This window comes from Mesocricetus auratus, unplaced genomic scaffold, assembly GCF_017639785.1.
Source record: "Mesocricetus auratus isolate SY011 unplaced genomic scaffold, BCM_Maur_2.0 Super-Scaffold_100014, whole genome shotgun sequence".
Classification (NCBI taxonomy): domain Eukaryota; kingdom Metazoa; phylum Chordata; class Mammalia; order Rodentia; family Cricetidae; genus Mesocricetus; species Mesocricetus auratus.
This window is the reverse complement of record NW_024429197.1, coordinates 41,782,694-41,797,983: the sequence shown is the minus strand read 5'-3', so window position 1 is coordinate 41,797,983 and position 15,290 is coordinate 41,782,694. Positions and strand designations below refer to the sequence as shown.

Sequence of the window (15,290 nt, the reverse complement as noted above, 5' to 3'; positions counted from 1 at the left end):
CTTAATTTTTTGGCTTCTGACCAAACAAGCTAGATGGATGCCAAAATTCAACAAAATAACACATTATTGTGTGATAGGAGCCGTGCTCTAAGAGAGCAGGAACTCAGAGGAACTTCATACTGGCTCCCCACCCCTCCCCCTTTTGTTTCTTTTCTTTTCTTTCTTTCTTTTTTTTTTTAAGAAAGCTTTGCCACTTTAGGGAGTGTTTGTAAAAAAAAATGGCTAAGTGTAACCCAGAGAGTCATTGGTTTTTTTCTTTTTTTTTTAGTGCCTAAACCTGAAGGAAGGAACAGAAAGAAAACAAGAGCGTAAAATTACGTTCATGAACTTTTCTCAGGCAGAACACAGAGTTCTCTGACTCCGCGGAGCTGCTTTTAACCCTGCAGACTCCATGGATGTGTCTGAGCACAGTGCTGGATGACTTCACGTTAGTGTGAGAATCCTGTGGTCAGTCTCGTGGGATTTAGCTACACTGTAAAGATTTCAAGTGCCAAATGTGGGGTATTAGGTGTCCCAAACAGAAAACTGGTATAAACTTGCGTGCTTTATTATGATTTTGTGTCCTTTCCATCCCATCTGATTTTTTTTTAATGAATAAAATCTGCTATTTCTTGCTTGATGGGGCATTAGCAAGTCTTGAAATTACCATGCCTCAGTTTTCATGTACTCAACCATGAGGGCATTGAAGAAGAGAGTTAAGATTATTTTGGTCTGTAAAGATGTTAGAGGCTAAGTCTTAATTAAGTAATTCAAATCAAATATAAAACACATCTCCAGTTTTTGAGTGGAAATTTGTCAAGAAAAAAAAAAAAAGGCCATCCCCAGTTCCTTTCTTCTACTTCTTTTTTTTTTTGTTGTTGTTGTTGGTTTCTTAGAGACAGGGTTTCTCTGTATTGCTTTGGAAGTTGTCCGGAAATTCGCTCTGTAGACCAGGCTGGCCTAGAACTCACAGAGATCCGCCTGTCTCGGCCTCCCGAGTGCTGGGATTAAAGGCGTGCGCCACCAACACCCGGCCCCCAGTTCCTTTCTTACTCAGATGATTTCAGAAAGCTTGGCTTCTGCTCTTCCCTATTGTACTCATTCACAAGGCACCCGGACTGTCAGTGTAAGGAACATTAGTTTCCTCATCCCTCTGCTTAAAATGTTTAGTGTTTTCCAATGCATTTGGAATAAAATTCAAACCGGTGGCCGTGGCCTACCCTCAATGATCTCTCATGTGTAACTTCCTCTCACTTACCCCGTTGATTCTTTGTATGTCCTAGACTTGATGGTCTCCTTTTGAGTTATGGAATTTGTCAGTGCCTTTTCTGCTTCTTGACCCGTGGGTGATATATTGTTGTCTTCCAGTTCTCAGTTCAAATGATATCTCTAGGAAGGAGTACTATGAGGTTGGCAATCATACTTTCATCTGTAGCACTGCTTATGAAAACCCGAAATGCCCCTATGAATTTGTTCAGTCACATACTTGCTCGTTCTTTCCCCTCCGTGTCTGTCCTACAAGGACAGAAAATCATAGATACCCCCTTTTGTGCGTTTTGTATTATATCTAATCACATAGGGAATGGAATGTTGGTCAAGTTGGAATACTCCAAAGTATATCAATTTACTTTTGATTTCACTGATGCTTCCAATAGATTACCAGAGTTTACCAGCCTCCACAATATCCTTAATATAGTATGTACACCCTGACAATGAGTTCTGTTCTCCTTGAAAGAGCATGCCGATCCAGAAGGTATGAAGCTATGGACATCAGACTGCCTGTATTGGAGGCTGAATTAACTAGCCACCCATACTCCAGCTAGTTGTTTAGCTAGTATAAATCTCAGTTTTCTCATCTGTAAAGTGAAATTTAAAATTAATCCCTACATTATAAGATTACTCCAATTACTTTTGTGTTTGGGTTAGATTAATTGGCCTTTTAGGGAAATGTATATTACTTAGAGCTAGAAATAAAATATGATCTGCTAATACCTATGTAACTCTAATGCATCAGACTGTAAGTGTTTTTCTGTACTATTCTGCTTAACCTTGGCAGTAACCCTTTTAAAGACTGCCTTTGCCATTCCCATTTTCTAGGGAAGGAAACTAAGCCAAAGAAGAAGTAAGTGGTAGGCCCTGGATTGGATGGATATTGAATGTCAGAGCAGAAGTTCATATTCTCTCTCTTGGAATAGGTACTCCTCATGCCTGGTCATTTTGGAGTCTAATGGAGCAGCACTTGCCTCACAAAGAAGCCCCAAAAGGACTCAGCAAAGTTGACATGCTAGGAATGTGTCAACTGCAATAATATCTACCTAGGAATGGGAAAATGAGATGGTTAATGTAGAATGCTTAATTTTTTTGGCTTGGGAAATGGCAAACATGTAACAAATGTGTCCTGTAACAACAACAACTACTCTTATTATGACTATTCCACAGTAGAGTGAGATCTGTGACTTTTATGACTGGTCTGAGCCCCTCTGCCTGTGTTAGCATCTGCAATGTGCTGTCTACCTCTAGGAGAACAGGTCTATAACTTAGAGGGGCCTTATCATGGAGCTGCCTCTGTAACTTCCATACTGCCTTAATAATTTAAAAATTACCCCCTCTCTTGATTTGTATTTCAACTCAGGAATTGATGCACTTGTGAGGCAGTTTGCTTTTCCATGTGAGGGGCAATGACAGTGACATCCAGACATTTTCCACTTAGACTAAGTGTTCACCCACTGCCTGGGTGATGTCAAATATAAGCCTCAGAAAGATCTATTTTTCTATTAGAGCCTGTGCCGCCCAACAGTCTGTCTGTCCCTGCTTTCACACAGCAATTCTGATTGACTCTAGTTTGCCTCAGAGTTGCTTTCTCTGATGCAGGATGCTTGCAAATCTTTAATAGCATTCTTGCCTTAAAGACTTCAGAAGGTTCATTTCCCATGGCTGTGTGCCTGTTGACTGTGCAAGCCCACCACTGTGTCTACAGCCTGATGTCCATGGTTGAGGAGATCTGAGTGTGGTGGACCACGTTCTGGCTCACACAGGGTTAGACAGAGGCAGGGCAAAGCAAGGACCCTGAGTGTCTGACTGTTCTCCTCAGCTTTCTAATGGAGGACTCAGTGCATCAAGATGGTGGGTCTGGTTTGGCCAGTTGCTGAACTGAAGCAGTTAGCTTTCTCTTGATGCTTCCTTACATAACCGTCTTTTCAGTTTCAGAAAAGGAAGAACACAATCCGCCAAAGCACCCAGAATTATAGCAGCTGAATAGCCCCGAGTAGTTGAACAAAGTGTCCATTGTGTGCTGTGCTGCAGAGCAAGATATATACAGAGAACTGAGACCAAGATACAGGGGATTTCTTTTCTTTCTTTTCTATTTCAGTTTGAAACAACTTTGCCTTCCTTGTAGGAGTTGTGCTTTGCTCTTGGTTCTTCAAACAGTGTAACATAGTTGTCCTGGCCCTACCAGGAAGCCACTGTTTGCTTTGATGCAAATTCACTCTGTATTGTGGAGGGTAAGGCTGGCGTTTAAGTGAATTTTATTGATAAATCTTGGGTGCTTATGACAGATAAAAAGCCTGCTCTTCTGAGGTTGTGATTGGCCACATGGGGTATCTGAATACTTCTTTCTTCAACAACAATTTTAGGTACTATTTTACTATTAACTGTTCCTATAATACTGCCTTTTTCCAAGTTATATCCATTAAATAAGACCATATTTATAGGAGTCTGGACTCAGTTCAAAGTCTTATATGCCCAATTCCATCTGAGATAAATTAGGTTGCAGTTAGTATTTCAAACCTGTGAAACACAGATAGTAAGGTCTACTTAATAGATATAACAATGATTATTTCATGAGCTCATTGTGACCAGCTTCGTACTTCTAAGAAATCTAGGGCATCATGGCTGCTTAGAATGTCAGACTAGTAAGGGACCAAATGGGTATTGTGTTCAAATCAAAAGTGCCAAACTCAAGATGGATGGCAGGGTGTAGGTCAAGGAGGAGAGGGGCCAGCTGGAGGTTAGTCAGGAGCCTTCAGGGAACAGAGGAGACAGAGGGGAAAGCAGTTAGAGCCTATCTCCCCAGCCCCGAAGCTAAAACATGGGCTGTGTTTGACTTTTAGGCAGCATCTCTTGTTCTCTCTTTGCCTGGATAACCCAGGAACCTGGCCTGCAGGTGTGAAGTGACAGCTTCAAAGTGAGGCTCTAAGAAGTGCCACTGGTTGCTTCTCCGGTGCTCACAAAGGTAGATCCATAAACCAGTGAGCTCACCACCAAAGCGTTGCTCTAGAGACTCCATTTGCCTATTCTGGAAAGCCTTCCTATACTTTGATATGTAAGGATAGAAGGGCTAATAGTGTTAGGAGGCTGAGTCTCAAAAATTTGCTAAATACTGGCTGATGGACAGAATGGATTTGGAGCACATCTTGGAATCTGGATATTTTAACTCACATTTATGTTTTAGGGGTAGGTGAAAATATCACACATTGCTGTTTCTAAATACAGTGTTGTTAAGTCAGTCAATGAAATTAATGCTATGAACTATATATTTAATAGCATTATTGAATGGTGCTTTGTAGCCTCATCAGTTTTCATTCATTTATCTCATTTAGCTTCCATATTCCCCATGAGCATAGTACTGTTATTCCTCATTTTGCTGGCCAAGGAATTGGCATCAGGCAGGTGAATTCTGAGGTCACAGTCTCAATGGCCACGTGATATTGTTTGCACCAGAACAGGTTCCATTCCTGTGATATTTCCAACTAATCATTTTTTAAAAAAATAAGATTTATTTTTTTATTATGTCTATGTGTGTCTTCATGGAGGCATTTACATATGAGTTTGGGTGCCCACAGAGGCCAGAGAAGGTGGATCCCTCTGGAACTGGAGGTATAAATGACTCCCAGTGTATGTGCTAGGAATCAAACTCTAGTCCCCTGGAAGAGCAGTATAATTCTCTTAAAAGCTGAGCCATCCTCCCAGCCTCTCAACTAATGAGTTCTTAACCCCAGCACTGTGGGTGTTCACCAGATGACTACTATTTTTGAACTGCTACTATTGTACCAGGTGTGAGCCATGCTCAGAGGGCTGATCCTTCCCAAAGAGGGCTGCTGTTAGGATTTTAAGTACCTTTTTCATGCTTTCTCAGCACTTTGCTTGTAAACATGCATACATATCTCACCCCCATTTTATGGCTACATCAAAATAATGGTTCATTTTAAGTGCCTGGGAGGAGAGGGAGTGGCAGCCGGTCTCAGGGTAGGTTGTAAACCTTAGCTTGTGGGCAAGCTTAGATGGAACTGAGCAACTGGTGTTGCCTACTGAACAACAACAAACAGCATCTTCTGACCTTTAGAGAATGTGAGATATCAGAGCCCAGAAATGTAAATTGAAGACCACGAATGTCAAGGACCCTTGGTTCCCCTGTCACTCTGTGACTTAGGCTCTGTCTTGCATGTGTTTTGTTTTCCTGTGAGTACCAAACTCTTGTGGTAGTTTTGTGATTGAGGTTTGGTAGCCTTTATGCCAAAAAATTTCCAGAAGCAGACGTGGGTTTTGACACTATAATAAATTAGAAAGAAAGAAGTTGGTGGCAAAAATGAAGAGTTTTTTGTTTCATTTATTTATTTGGTTTTTTTGCAAGTAAGAGAAATCTACTTGTATATTTCAGGCATGTCTTCCTAGTATTTCATTCCAGTGTTATAATGCTTAGCTACATTAATCTGTTACTGGGTAACTTCAGAAAGAATGTTGGACCTAGCCATTAAGAGATTGGTACCCTCCCCTTCGGCATTATTGAAATTTGACAACATTCTTATTCTCCCCTTTCTTTTAAGGATTTGGCTATCAAAAATACGGGTAAGTGAAAGGAACCAAGAAAAACTAATGACCAAGTGAATAGTAGTATTTCAAGTCACAAGTTGCTAAGATACAGCTTCACCGTGACCTGGGTGGATAAGTGCTCAATGGGATTTGCTTTCTGGAGACTCTGGGTGACTGCTCTACCAATTCTGCATGTCTCCAGCCTGGTTGGTTGGCTTCCTCCTCTTCCCAGCATCTCTTACTTCAGTTCTGAGAAACAGCTTCCTCCCATTACAGGCCCCAATTCAATTAGGCAGGGGCTAGTGCTGAAGGGCTTGGTTTCCATCAGCTCCTGGTGTACAGATAGCGGGCTGTGTTTGAAAATTTTGGTGAGGGTCTTGTGATGTCATCATTTAGGTTCTCATTTCTCTGCTGCCTGGTACTCTGTGGTGTTCACTCTGCCGCTCTCCCTGCTTCCTCCCACCTCATCCATTGCACAAAGTGAGTGTAATTGTGCCATGTCTTGGTTCACAGTATTGGTGATTTATTCTGAAGCCACGTGGTTCCTCCAGATGCCAGGAAATCCTAATGCTCCCCCTGGACATGCATTTGGAGTTGAGTTTACCCTGCAGGGGCCTCTTTTCTTTTTTACGAACCATAACTTAAAACTTAAGAAAGAAAAAAATGGACTGGAGAATCTTTAAAGAATATTAAAAATAATCCAACAAAAAGCTTCCTTCTCTTTCTTTAGTCTGCTAAACTGCCTCCTTTTAAGCCACCATGTGGAACTGAGCCTTTATTGAATTTTGAAATATCAAAATAAGGAAGTATTTGTGCATGTTTTGTCTTTGACTGCCTTTACTGGAAATGCTGAGGTGATTTGGAGGTTTGTTCAAGGAGCCAGTTCTGTTAAGTCACTGTGGTAATACATTTATCTAGCATCCCAAAGAATTGTTGGTCATCTTCACAGGCCCTTGCCTGTCTGTGTACCTGTCTTTAATCTGCTTTTCAGAATTTGAACATTTCTAATTCTCTCACTCTTGAAAACTCTTACTCACATCCTTAAAATGCTCTGATGATTTTCAGATTAGCCTATCACAGAGTTCCAAACAGGCAGAAACTGCCGAATCCCCTGATGTGGGAGGAGGAATGCTATTATCATTGAATGTGTCTCCAAGACCCACCGATGTTGGCAGGTGGCCAATGCCTTTGGTTTGGACCAATTTATGAAGTGTTTGTGTGCTTATGAAAATTTTTATCTCTGCTATTCAGAACAGCAGGGCCTAAGATAGAGGTGAAACGCATAATATAAAAAGAAGCTTTTCTGTTATTTCTTTTGATCACCGAATACCACGAGGATCGTTATTATTTACTTGCATATGTATGTATTTACTAACATTATTTTCAGTTTATAGCTTTACCGTGTTGACAATCTGTTGAGTAGTTACCACTGCAATCATTAGATGACTCTTTCCAGTGTTTTTCGTCTCCTTCAGGCCCATTTCCCTCTCCACACAAAGAAGGACTATCTCTTGAATTAGCCCTAACAGAACTGTGTCTTCCAATAACTACATAGAACTAGAATTAATAGCAGGGCACACAGTGGGTATCTAGTGATGTTTCCCTTCAAATGTTTTGTCTGCTAGCTATAGTAGAAAGATGAAGGATCATCTGTATCTGGACCATATGGAAACAGGACATTTTCTAAATGAGTTGCAAACCTCCTGGATCCCAGAAAACAGTTGTGATGGCTAACACATCACATTTACTTTTCAATATTAACAATTTTCTCTTTTAAGTTTCCTCCTTGTGTGCTAGGACCTTTGGTTGAAATAGCAAAAGGCAAGCATCCTGCTGTAACAGATTGATATTCTAATGCAATGCTCTATCTACGTGTTCTTATGCTTCATTCTGGGCTTTGTCTATGTACATTCAAAGTGAACTTAACTTTTGACCCAATTAACTGATTGGTCTGATAGATTTAATTAAAATGGAGGAGTGCTTGTGTAGAGAGGAACAGCATTAGTATAATGTGATGGTGACGATTAACAAGATTGATTTGATTTGATAATTAGTTAATTTGATTAACAATACAATTTTGCATCTGGCAGAGATCTGGGTTCAGATCCTTACTAGCTAGCTGATTGCCTTTGATTTTAAACTTTGAATCATGTTTCCCCGTTTCCTTCTGTAAAGAATTGTAAACACACCTACTTCATAAAGTTGCTGTCAAGATTTTCAAATGCATGATGCAGCATGCTTAGTACAATACCTGACCCTCTTCAGCGGTGCATAATCACATTTATTGATGTGTTCTAGAATTTCTTGTGGGTTCTCTGAAAGATCCATGTCTCAGATAGCTGCTATATTTTCTCCCCACAGTGAGTAGTCAGTTTCTTTGCTAAAACACAGGTAGGATAGCCATCATATTATCTGTATTTTATCCACTGTTTTGAAGTTGAGTCAATCCCATCTTCATCGTTCATGCCTAGTTTAGGTCATGATACTAGTTCCTTTAATTAATTAACTAATTGATTTTTACAGCAATGTGACAAATGCTATAAGGCACAACTGTAGCTCCAGTGGTTCTTCAATGGAAAACTAATAGTTTCCATATAAGCTTAGTTTTCACAAAAAGAATTCAGAAATGAGGAGGCATCAGCTCCACCCAATACCCCATCATCCTGTAATGAAGAAGACGCTTTGTGTAGTAACTGGGAAGGAGACACAGAAGACCCGAGTCAGTGCCCTCCCAGCTATCACATGCTGATCACTTTTCTCTTTAATTAAAAGTGCCCTGCTCCTGACCTTTCATTGATGGTCCAGCAGCACTCTTCATTTCTAGGGTTCTCCAAGCTGTGTAACAAATGCCACTGCATCAGCCCAGACACCCTGACTGTAGAGAGCCCCATTCAGTTTCAAAGATACCTGCAAAAGTCCAGTCCCAGACCCCACACAAGTCCCTTTGAGTTTGCTCAGGGCTCTTTTTCTGTAGCTTTCTGGTGAACCAGGCCTGACTGTGTTCTGCCTCTGCCTCTTGTGTGTTTCTCTGACTTTAGTCACCACAGTTCAAATAGTGATAACCAGGAATCTGTATGTAAATATTTTCAGTTAATTCTCCAAAGTAGATATTTGCAGACATTTCAGGTGTTCATTCGCAACATTTTCATTTCTGTTATATTTCATGGAATGTTCATTTTGCTCCACTGAGATTCTTTTGTCAAAAGGATTTTACACCACATTCATCCATTCACTTGGTAGCTACTGTCATATTAGCTAGGCAGGACAGTGATGCACCTTATGTGAAATGTGACCCAAAGAATGTTCCACCTCAACTTTAATTTTCTTGGGTCCTTTGTATTCCAAGGTCTACTTAGGAATTTATTCCCATGAACAATACTGTTCTGGTGACTATTTTAGCCTAGTGTGCTCTTTATGTTGTTCTGTTTTCTATGTTTATTTATATTGTATTCTTGAAGTTATGATGTTTTGCCGGGCGTTGGTGGCTCACACCTTTAATCCCAGCACTTGGGAGGCAGAGACAGGCGGATCTCTGTGAGACCAGCCTTGTCTACCGAGCAAGTTCCAGGACAGGCTCCAAAACTATACAGAGAAACCCTGTCTTGAAAAACCAAAAAAAATTATGATGTTTTAATATATAACTTAATGCCCTATTTATTTTATCTATATCTAAATTGTGTTTGAGAAATTTACTTTTGAATCAGACAAATGAGTTGCTTTATCTAATGATAGTTTGTCTAGCCAAAATGATGCTTATCTGTTATAAAGGTTTCCTAACACATTCTCAACCTGTGACGTACATAAAAACATGCACCTCATTAACAGTAAACTTTTAGAACCACAAGGAATATCTCCTCTGAAGGAGATATTATTGTAGACACTATGCATTTTAATCTTTATTAGCTTAGTCATGGTATTGGAGGTAGCAGGTGTGCTTTAAAGAGTTTGGAGGTATTTTCTAAGAAAATTATAGCTACAGTCTGCTTTTTAAAATAACAGAATTGAAAACCACCACCCAAGACTTGCTGTAAATAGAAATCTAAGAACATAGTAAAGAACTTTAGCATGGCAAAATATCTCTCAGAATCAATCATATCATGCAGTACCTTGTGAATTCCTGTTCTGTAGCAGTGGACCCTTATTCTGAGGGAAAGGAACCTTCATATTAACATGTTAAAAGCTGGCTTGAGATGAATGTGAAGTGTATCTGGAATTGGGCAGACGCTTGTGTGTGGCTCCTTGCCTCTTTTACAGGAGCAGATCTGAAAGCCAGAGGAGCTGCCTGGAGGTCATGCTCTTTGCACCAGCATGCTTTGTTTGTAAGGGTGGATATATACACGTGCCTATTTGCTGTCCCAACCAGTTACTAGGTTTACAGCTGGGGGTATAAATCTGGTGTCTGTGTTGTCCAGCAGTGTTGTCTAAAACCTGAAATGGCTAACATTTATCTTCAGTTTGTTTTGCTTCTTTCCAAAAATTAACTTCAAGTAGAATGTGTCATTACTGTATTTTTCTGCATCCTTATAATAATACTGATAGTGAAAAAAGAAAGTGAAATAGTTTATACTGTCTATAACTGGGGCAGAGGGTGAGTGAAAGCATTAAAGTGCTTGCTTTTAATCCTGTTGGTATATCTATTCCAGTGATAGCTACCTTAAATTCACCCAGTGATTCAGAATGAAAGGGGGAGGGTGGATTTAGTGCCAATGTTTGTAGTAGTCCAGAAGAATTTCATGGCTTGGTGGTTAGAAACTCAGATTTCCAGAGAGACATAGAAGGGCCAGCTTGACCTACTAACTACTGTAGTCCTGTGTAGTCAAAGGCGATGTTTCAGGAGTCTGTATGTGGGAAAGGATCCAAAGAATGGCCGTGCGAATGCACAGTGTGCCGGAGAAAGCCTCAGCAGTATACTGCTGGCCTGCAAACAGCACACTCAAACTATTCCCACTTCACACACAGTAAATAGCTGGAGAGGGACAGGCCGAGGCGGGTGGAAGAGCTGCAAGGCGATTCATTAACCCATTAGAGACGTTTTCAGGCAGCTTGCCGAGCTTCAAAGGTCAAACTGACCACTATTAATTCATCACAGAAGAAAAATCCTGAGAGGAAGAAAAAAGTTAACAAGCTTGACTTTTAATGCTTAACAAGTTGTTGTAAAGTGTTTTGATTCGGTTTCCATACCTCACATGGCTCATCTTCTGACATATGCCACCTAATTTAAAACCACATTTGGCAGTGTCAAAGTGCTTCGTTCCTTTGCACTATGGGCCAGGTAACAGAGTTCTCTCCTCATGCCCCAGGGAGCACCCTCTAGTACAAGAGTCCCAGGTTCACCAAAGATCAATGACTGTGCTGCTATGAACATGGTCCAGCCCGGACTCTGATCCCGGGACAGGGTTTTAATCTTGTGTCTTCTCCTCTTTGTTCCGCTGTATGTCAGGAACTGCAGCGGTGGTCCCCTACAGACCGTGTCTGTAAATGGCAGGATGGCAGTGCCGGGTAGCAGGGGATGTTGGCAACACACTTTTGAGGCACACTAGCACCTAGCGCACAAGCAGAGAACTTTGCTTCTGCCAACTGTGACTTCAGAACCCAGGTCTGTTCCTGAACCTGGACACCCAGCTGTCAGCATGTCGCCATATGTCACCAGCACATGGCACCCTAATTAAAATTTCAAATTACATGCATTTGTGTTTGCTGGCTGGCTTGCTTCAAAGGCAGGGACCTCACCACCCCAGAATCTCCCGGCATCTCTCTCCAGTATTATGCCTGACATGCTTAGGAATGGGTTGGAAAACGGCCTTCCTACAAGGGGAGAAAAAAAAAGTAAAAATCAACCATCACTCTGAAATTCTCTCACCTCCTCGTTGGAAGTAAAACTACTTACTATCTTAAGGGAAGAAGATGGGTGTGAAGAATCATGGCTGGTGCCCTTGACTAGGATTCTGACAACCAGCCATGTGTCTCCTGGTTCCCAATCCATTCTGGCTTACACATATTTACTCCAGGCTGGGCTCTCTGGCTTCTCAGTTGAAAAGTGACTGTTACTGCCCCTTAAGCATAGTATATAATTTAGGTAGAGGGATTTAATATGAGATGCAGTTGTTTTTTGAGAAGACAAAGCCTTAAGGTCCTCTCTTTTTGTGTACATCTACTAACTGGATGTTTAAGTCTGAAATTTTGTAAAAATTGAGCCCTTCTAGAAAACACTAGCAAAAGAATCCTAAAGAAGTAGGTCTCTGTGTACGAATCCAGGAAGACATGCTGTTGGTTGTCAGTCTCCTCTGAAAATTGTCATCAGTTATTGATCATTTGCAAAATGCTCAGGACAATTCAGAGCAGTGTACCTGTGAGCCCTCATTCTGTTATCTGTTTTTATCCTCATCTCAGACACAAGTATTCTGTGCTTATTTGGGGCATAGTTTCCTGAGCAACATTAACATAGAACAAATTGAAACTTGAACCCCTTGATCTGCTTGATTAAAATATGCATCACATATTGTTTCCTTCATGGGATGAGGATGCTGAGATTTTTTGTTTGTGCATTTTGTTTTTGGCTTGTTCTAATCATTGTTCCCTAAACAGGTGATGTATACCCTAATTATTCATTTTCGTGTATACAGGCTGAGTATCTCTTATCCAAATGATCAGAATCAGAAGTGTTTCAGATTTGTTTTTACTTTGGGATAGTTGTACATGTATAATGAGATATTTTGGGGGGATAAAACCCAAATCATTGATTATACCTGAATGTGTGTGTGTGTGTGTGTGTGTGTGTGTGTAGACATACACACATATATAAAGCCTATAGGCAATTTTAGACATTGTCTTTAATGCACATGCATCCTGGCTACAACCTATAATGTAAAATCAGGTGTGGAATTTTCCACTTGTTGCTCTGTTGGTGCATAGAATGTTTGATAACTTGTGGTACTTCAGATTTTGTATTTGAGGTTTAGGAATATTCATCCTGTGTAAGTTTCAGTCATATGCTTGAGCAATTGAACTAGAGCTATATAACTCATTGCATATGGAACTTGAGTGCTGAGAACCCAGCTTGGAAATAGTACTGTCTCATGGAAAAGTTATACCTGTGCCTTATTTAGCTATTGATTTAATTTATGAAATGAGATCTTACTATGCTGTCCAGCTGACCTTGACCTCCTGGGTTCCAACTACCCTCCCATTTCAGCCTCCTTAGACTCTGGGAGTATCTGTCCATGCCACCATATAGCTTTACCTGTGACTTGCTTTAAATCCCTGATGCAGTCCAGCATTCACCTTTATGGGGACATTATTGTTAAAATGACATCTATGGCTGCTCACATGTGTGCTATGGAGCATATTTATTTACTTGTAACTTTGTGGTTAATAGTAAGGACACACTTCAAATAAATGGAGTCCCCATTGTTAAGAGTTAGGTTGTTACCCATAGGAAGCAGCATGGTCACTAGTGTTTCAGAGCCTACTTGGGGCTTTAGACCTCAACTATTCTTTATTATCACTGCAGTCTTGAGCAAGTGCCATAACCTTTCTGGGCTGCAATTTTCTTACTTGTATGTGAAGGATCATAGTATGAGTTAATTTGCGTAAAGCACCTAGAATGCTCCCCCTGGAACACTGGAAGAACCCAATAGATGTTAGCTAAAATTAACCATGGAGGGCTGGGGAGATAGCTTAGTGCCAGAACACTTACCTATTATATACAAGGCCTAGTACCATACACACGCAAGATAAACGAACAAAGTGAACCATCACATTTTACACCTCATAGCAAAGTCTTTTTTCCAAGAAAGATTAATTGATCCAATCTACAGGACATAATTAATGTTAGACCATTGATTTACCTTTTTTTACAGCCTCTGACTTACTAAAATGAATATCCTTTATGATTTGTGTGTTTGTTAGCAGCTACTAGGTGAGTCTGTCCTGTGAAATGGGATCTCTAAAATAAATAGTATCATAAAGTCCATGATAGGAATTGCATTGAGTAGACAAAACACACCAGCTTCATTACATTTCAACAAGTGCATATGCAGTCCAGCCACATAATTAATCATATACTCACCTTGAAGTATAGTCAGAAAGAGTGAAGGAAACAAAGAAACAGGCCCAGTGCCTTTAGAATCTCAGTAGTGTCTAGTGCTAATGGCAATGTTTGGAACAGTGGAAGTGTGGATGGGAAAAGGTGGTAGTGGTGTCCAGGCTGTCTCACCTATAACCTTTGAACTACAGATGATCAAATTTATGTGAAGCTATTCACTCTGTAAAGCTACAGAGAGACACAGCAAACCGTGAAAGGGAAAACGATCATTTCTTGTACATTTTATTTTAAAATAGGAAATTCCTAGGGAAATTACATCATAAACCATGATATGTGTTAAGATTTCAAATTATTTCTTATGTCAGGATGTTATTCACCAGTACACTTTGTATCACATACCCTAACAGTCTAAAGAATCTGTATGTTTTACCACCTCCACAGAAGAACATCCTTGCTGATAACTTTTGTAAAACATGCCGTGATGATTTCAGTTGAAGCATCCTCCCCTCTACAGCATCCCTGCCTGGAGAGAAGATGAAGAACCTGTTAACCTGTCTGTCTCCTTTCCTCCACCAAGCATTATGCAGTAGGGTTCTTTCTCGTAATCAAAGAGATAAATTTGCTTGCGTCTTTTTATATTTTTATATATCATAATAAGTAAAATATAACTTGATGAAATCTTAGGGTAAATTCTAAAAATAGTGCTTGTCAGCCAAGATTCCTAATTCGGAAACTGGGGAGAGGAAAGGAAAGAAAGGAAAGCAGGTAGTGAAAGCTGTTTAATGGAGTATCAGCTGTCACGAGTATTTGGTACAGTTGTACATGGACTGCATGAGAGAGCACCGTGAGAAGCATAATTTAATTAGAATGTATTTATGAGAGAGGTCTTGAGTCATTAGGCAAAGGGAAAGCAATGGTGTCGTGATCTCCGTTCACGACAGCGTTTTAATGAGTTTCTGCACAGAGGATTTCGGGTTACAGATCTGTATGATGGTAGGTGTGAATAGAAATGCAGCTAGAAACGAGAACTGTCATCTAGCTCCAGGATCAATTTTCCAACTATGTTCTATGATACACTGGATATTAGGCTGGTGAGATGACTCAGTAAGTGAAAGCGCTTTGCCGCCAAGCTGATGACATGAGTTCCATCTCTGGAACCCACATGGTGGAAGGAGAGAGCTGACTTCTGAAGGTTATCATGATGCCTGCATAGGCACACGTATGCTCACACACAAGTATCCAGGTATTGGCATTTACTAATGATGATATTAATGACTGACTCTCCAGTGTAAGATAATCTGTTTAAGAAATGAACTTTTTTATCTTTAGCTTGTTATGGGAAACTGAGACAGTCCCATCTTCCCTTGTTTGGGAAGGCGTTATAGGTCAGGACCCACATAGCATCCAGAGCATGGCAACTGCCCAGTGTTACAAAACATCAAGTGGACAGAGACTG

General features: G+C 40.4%; 1 protein-coding gene across 6 annotated transcripts in view; it reads left to right on the top strand.

Annotated features, from left to right (window-relative positions):
• Nucleotides 1-15,290, top strand: part of Nfia (nuclear factor I A) — a 341,159-nt gene that overhangs the window by 93,463 nt on the left and 232,406 nt on the right. The window lies entirely within an intron of this gene.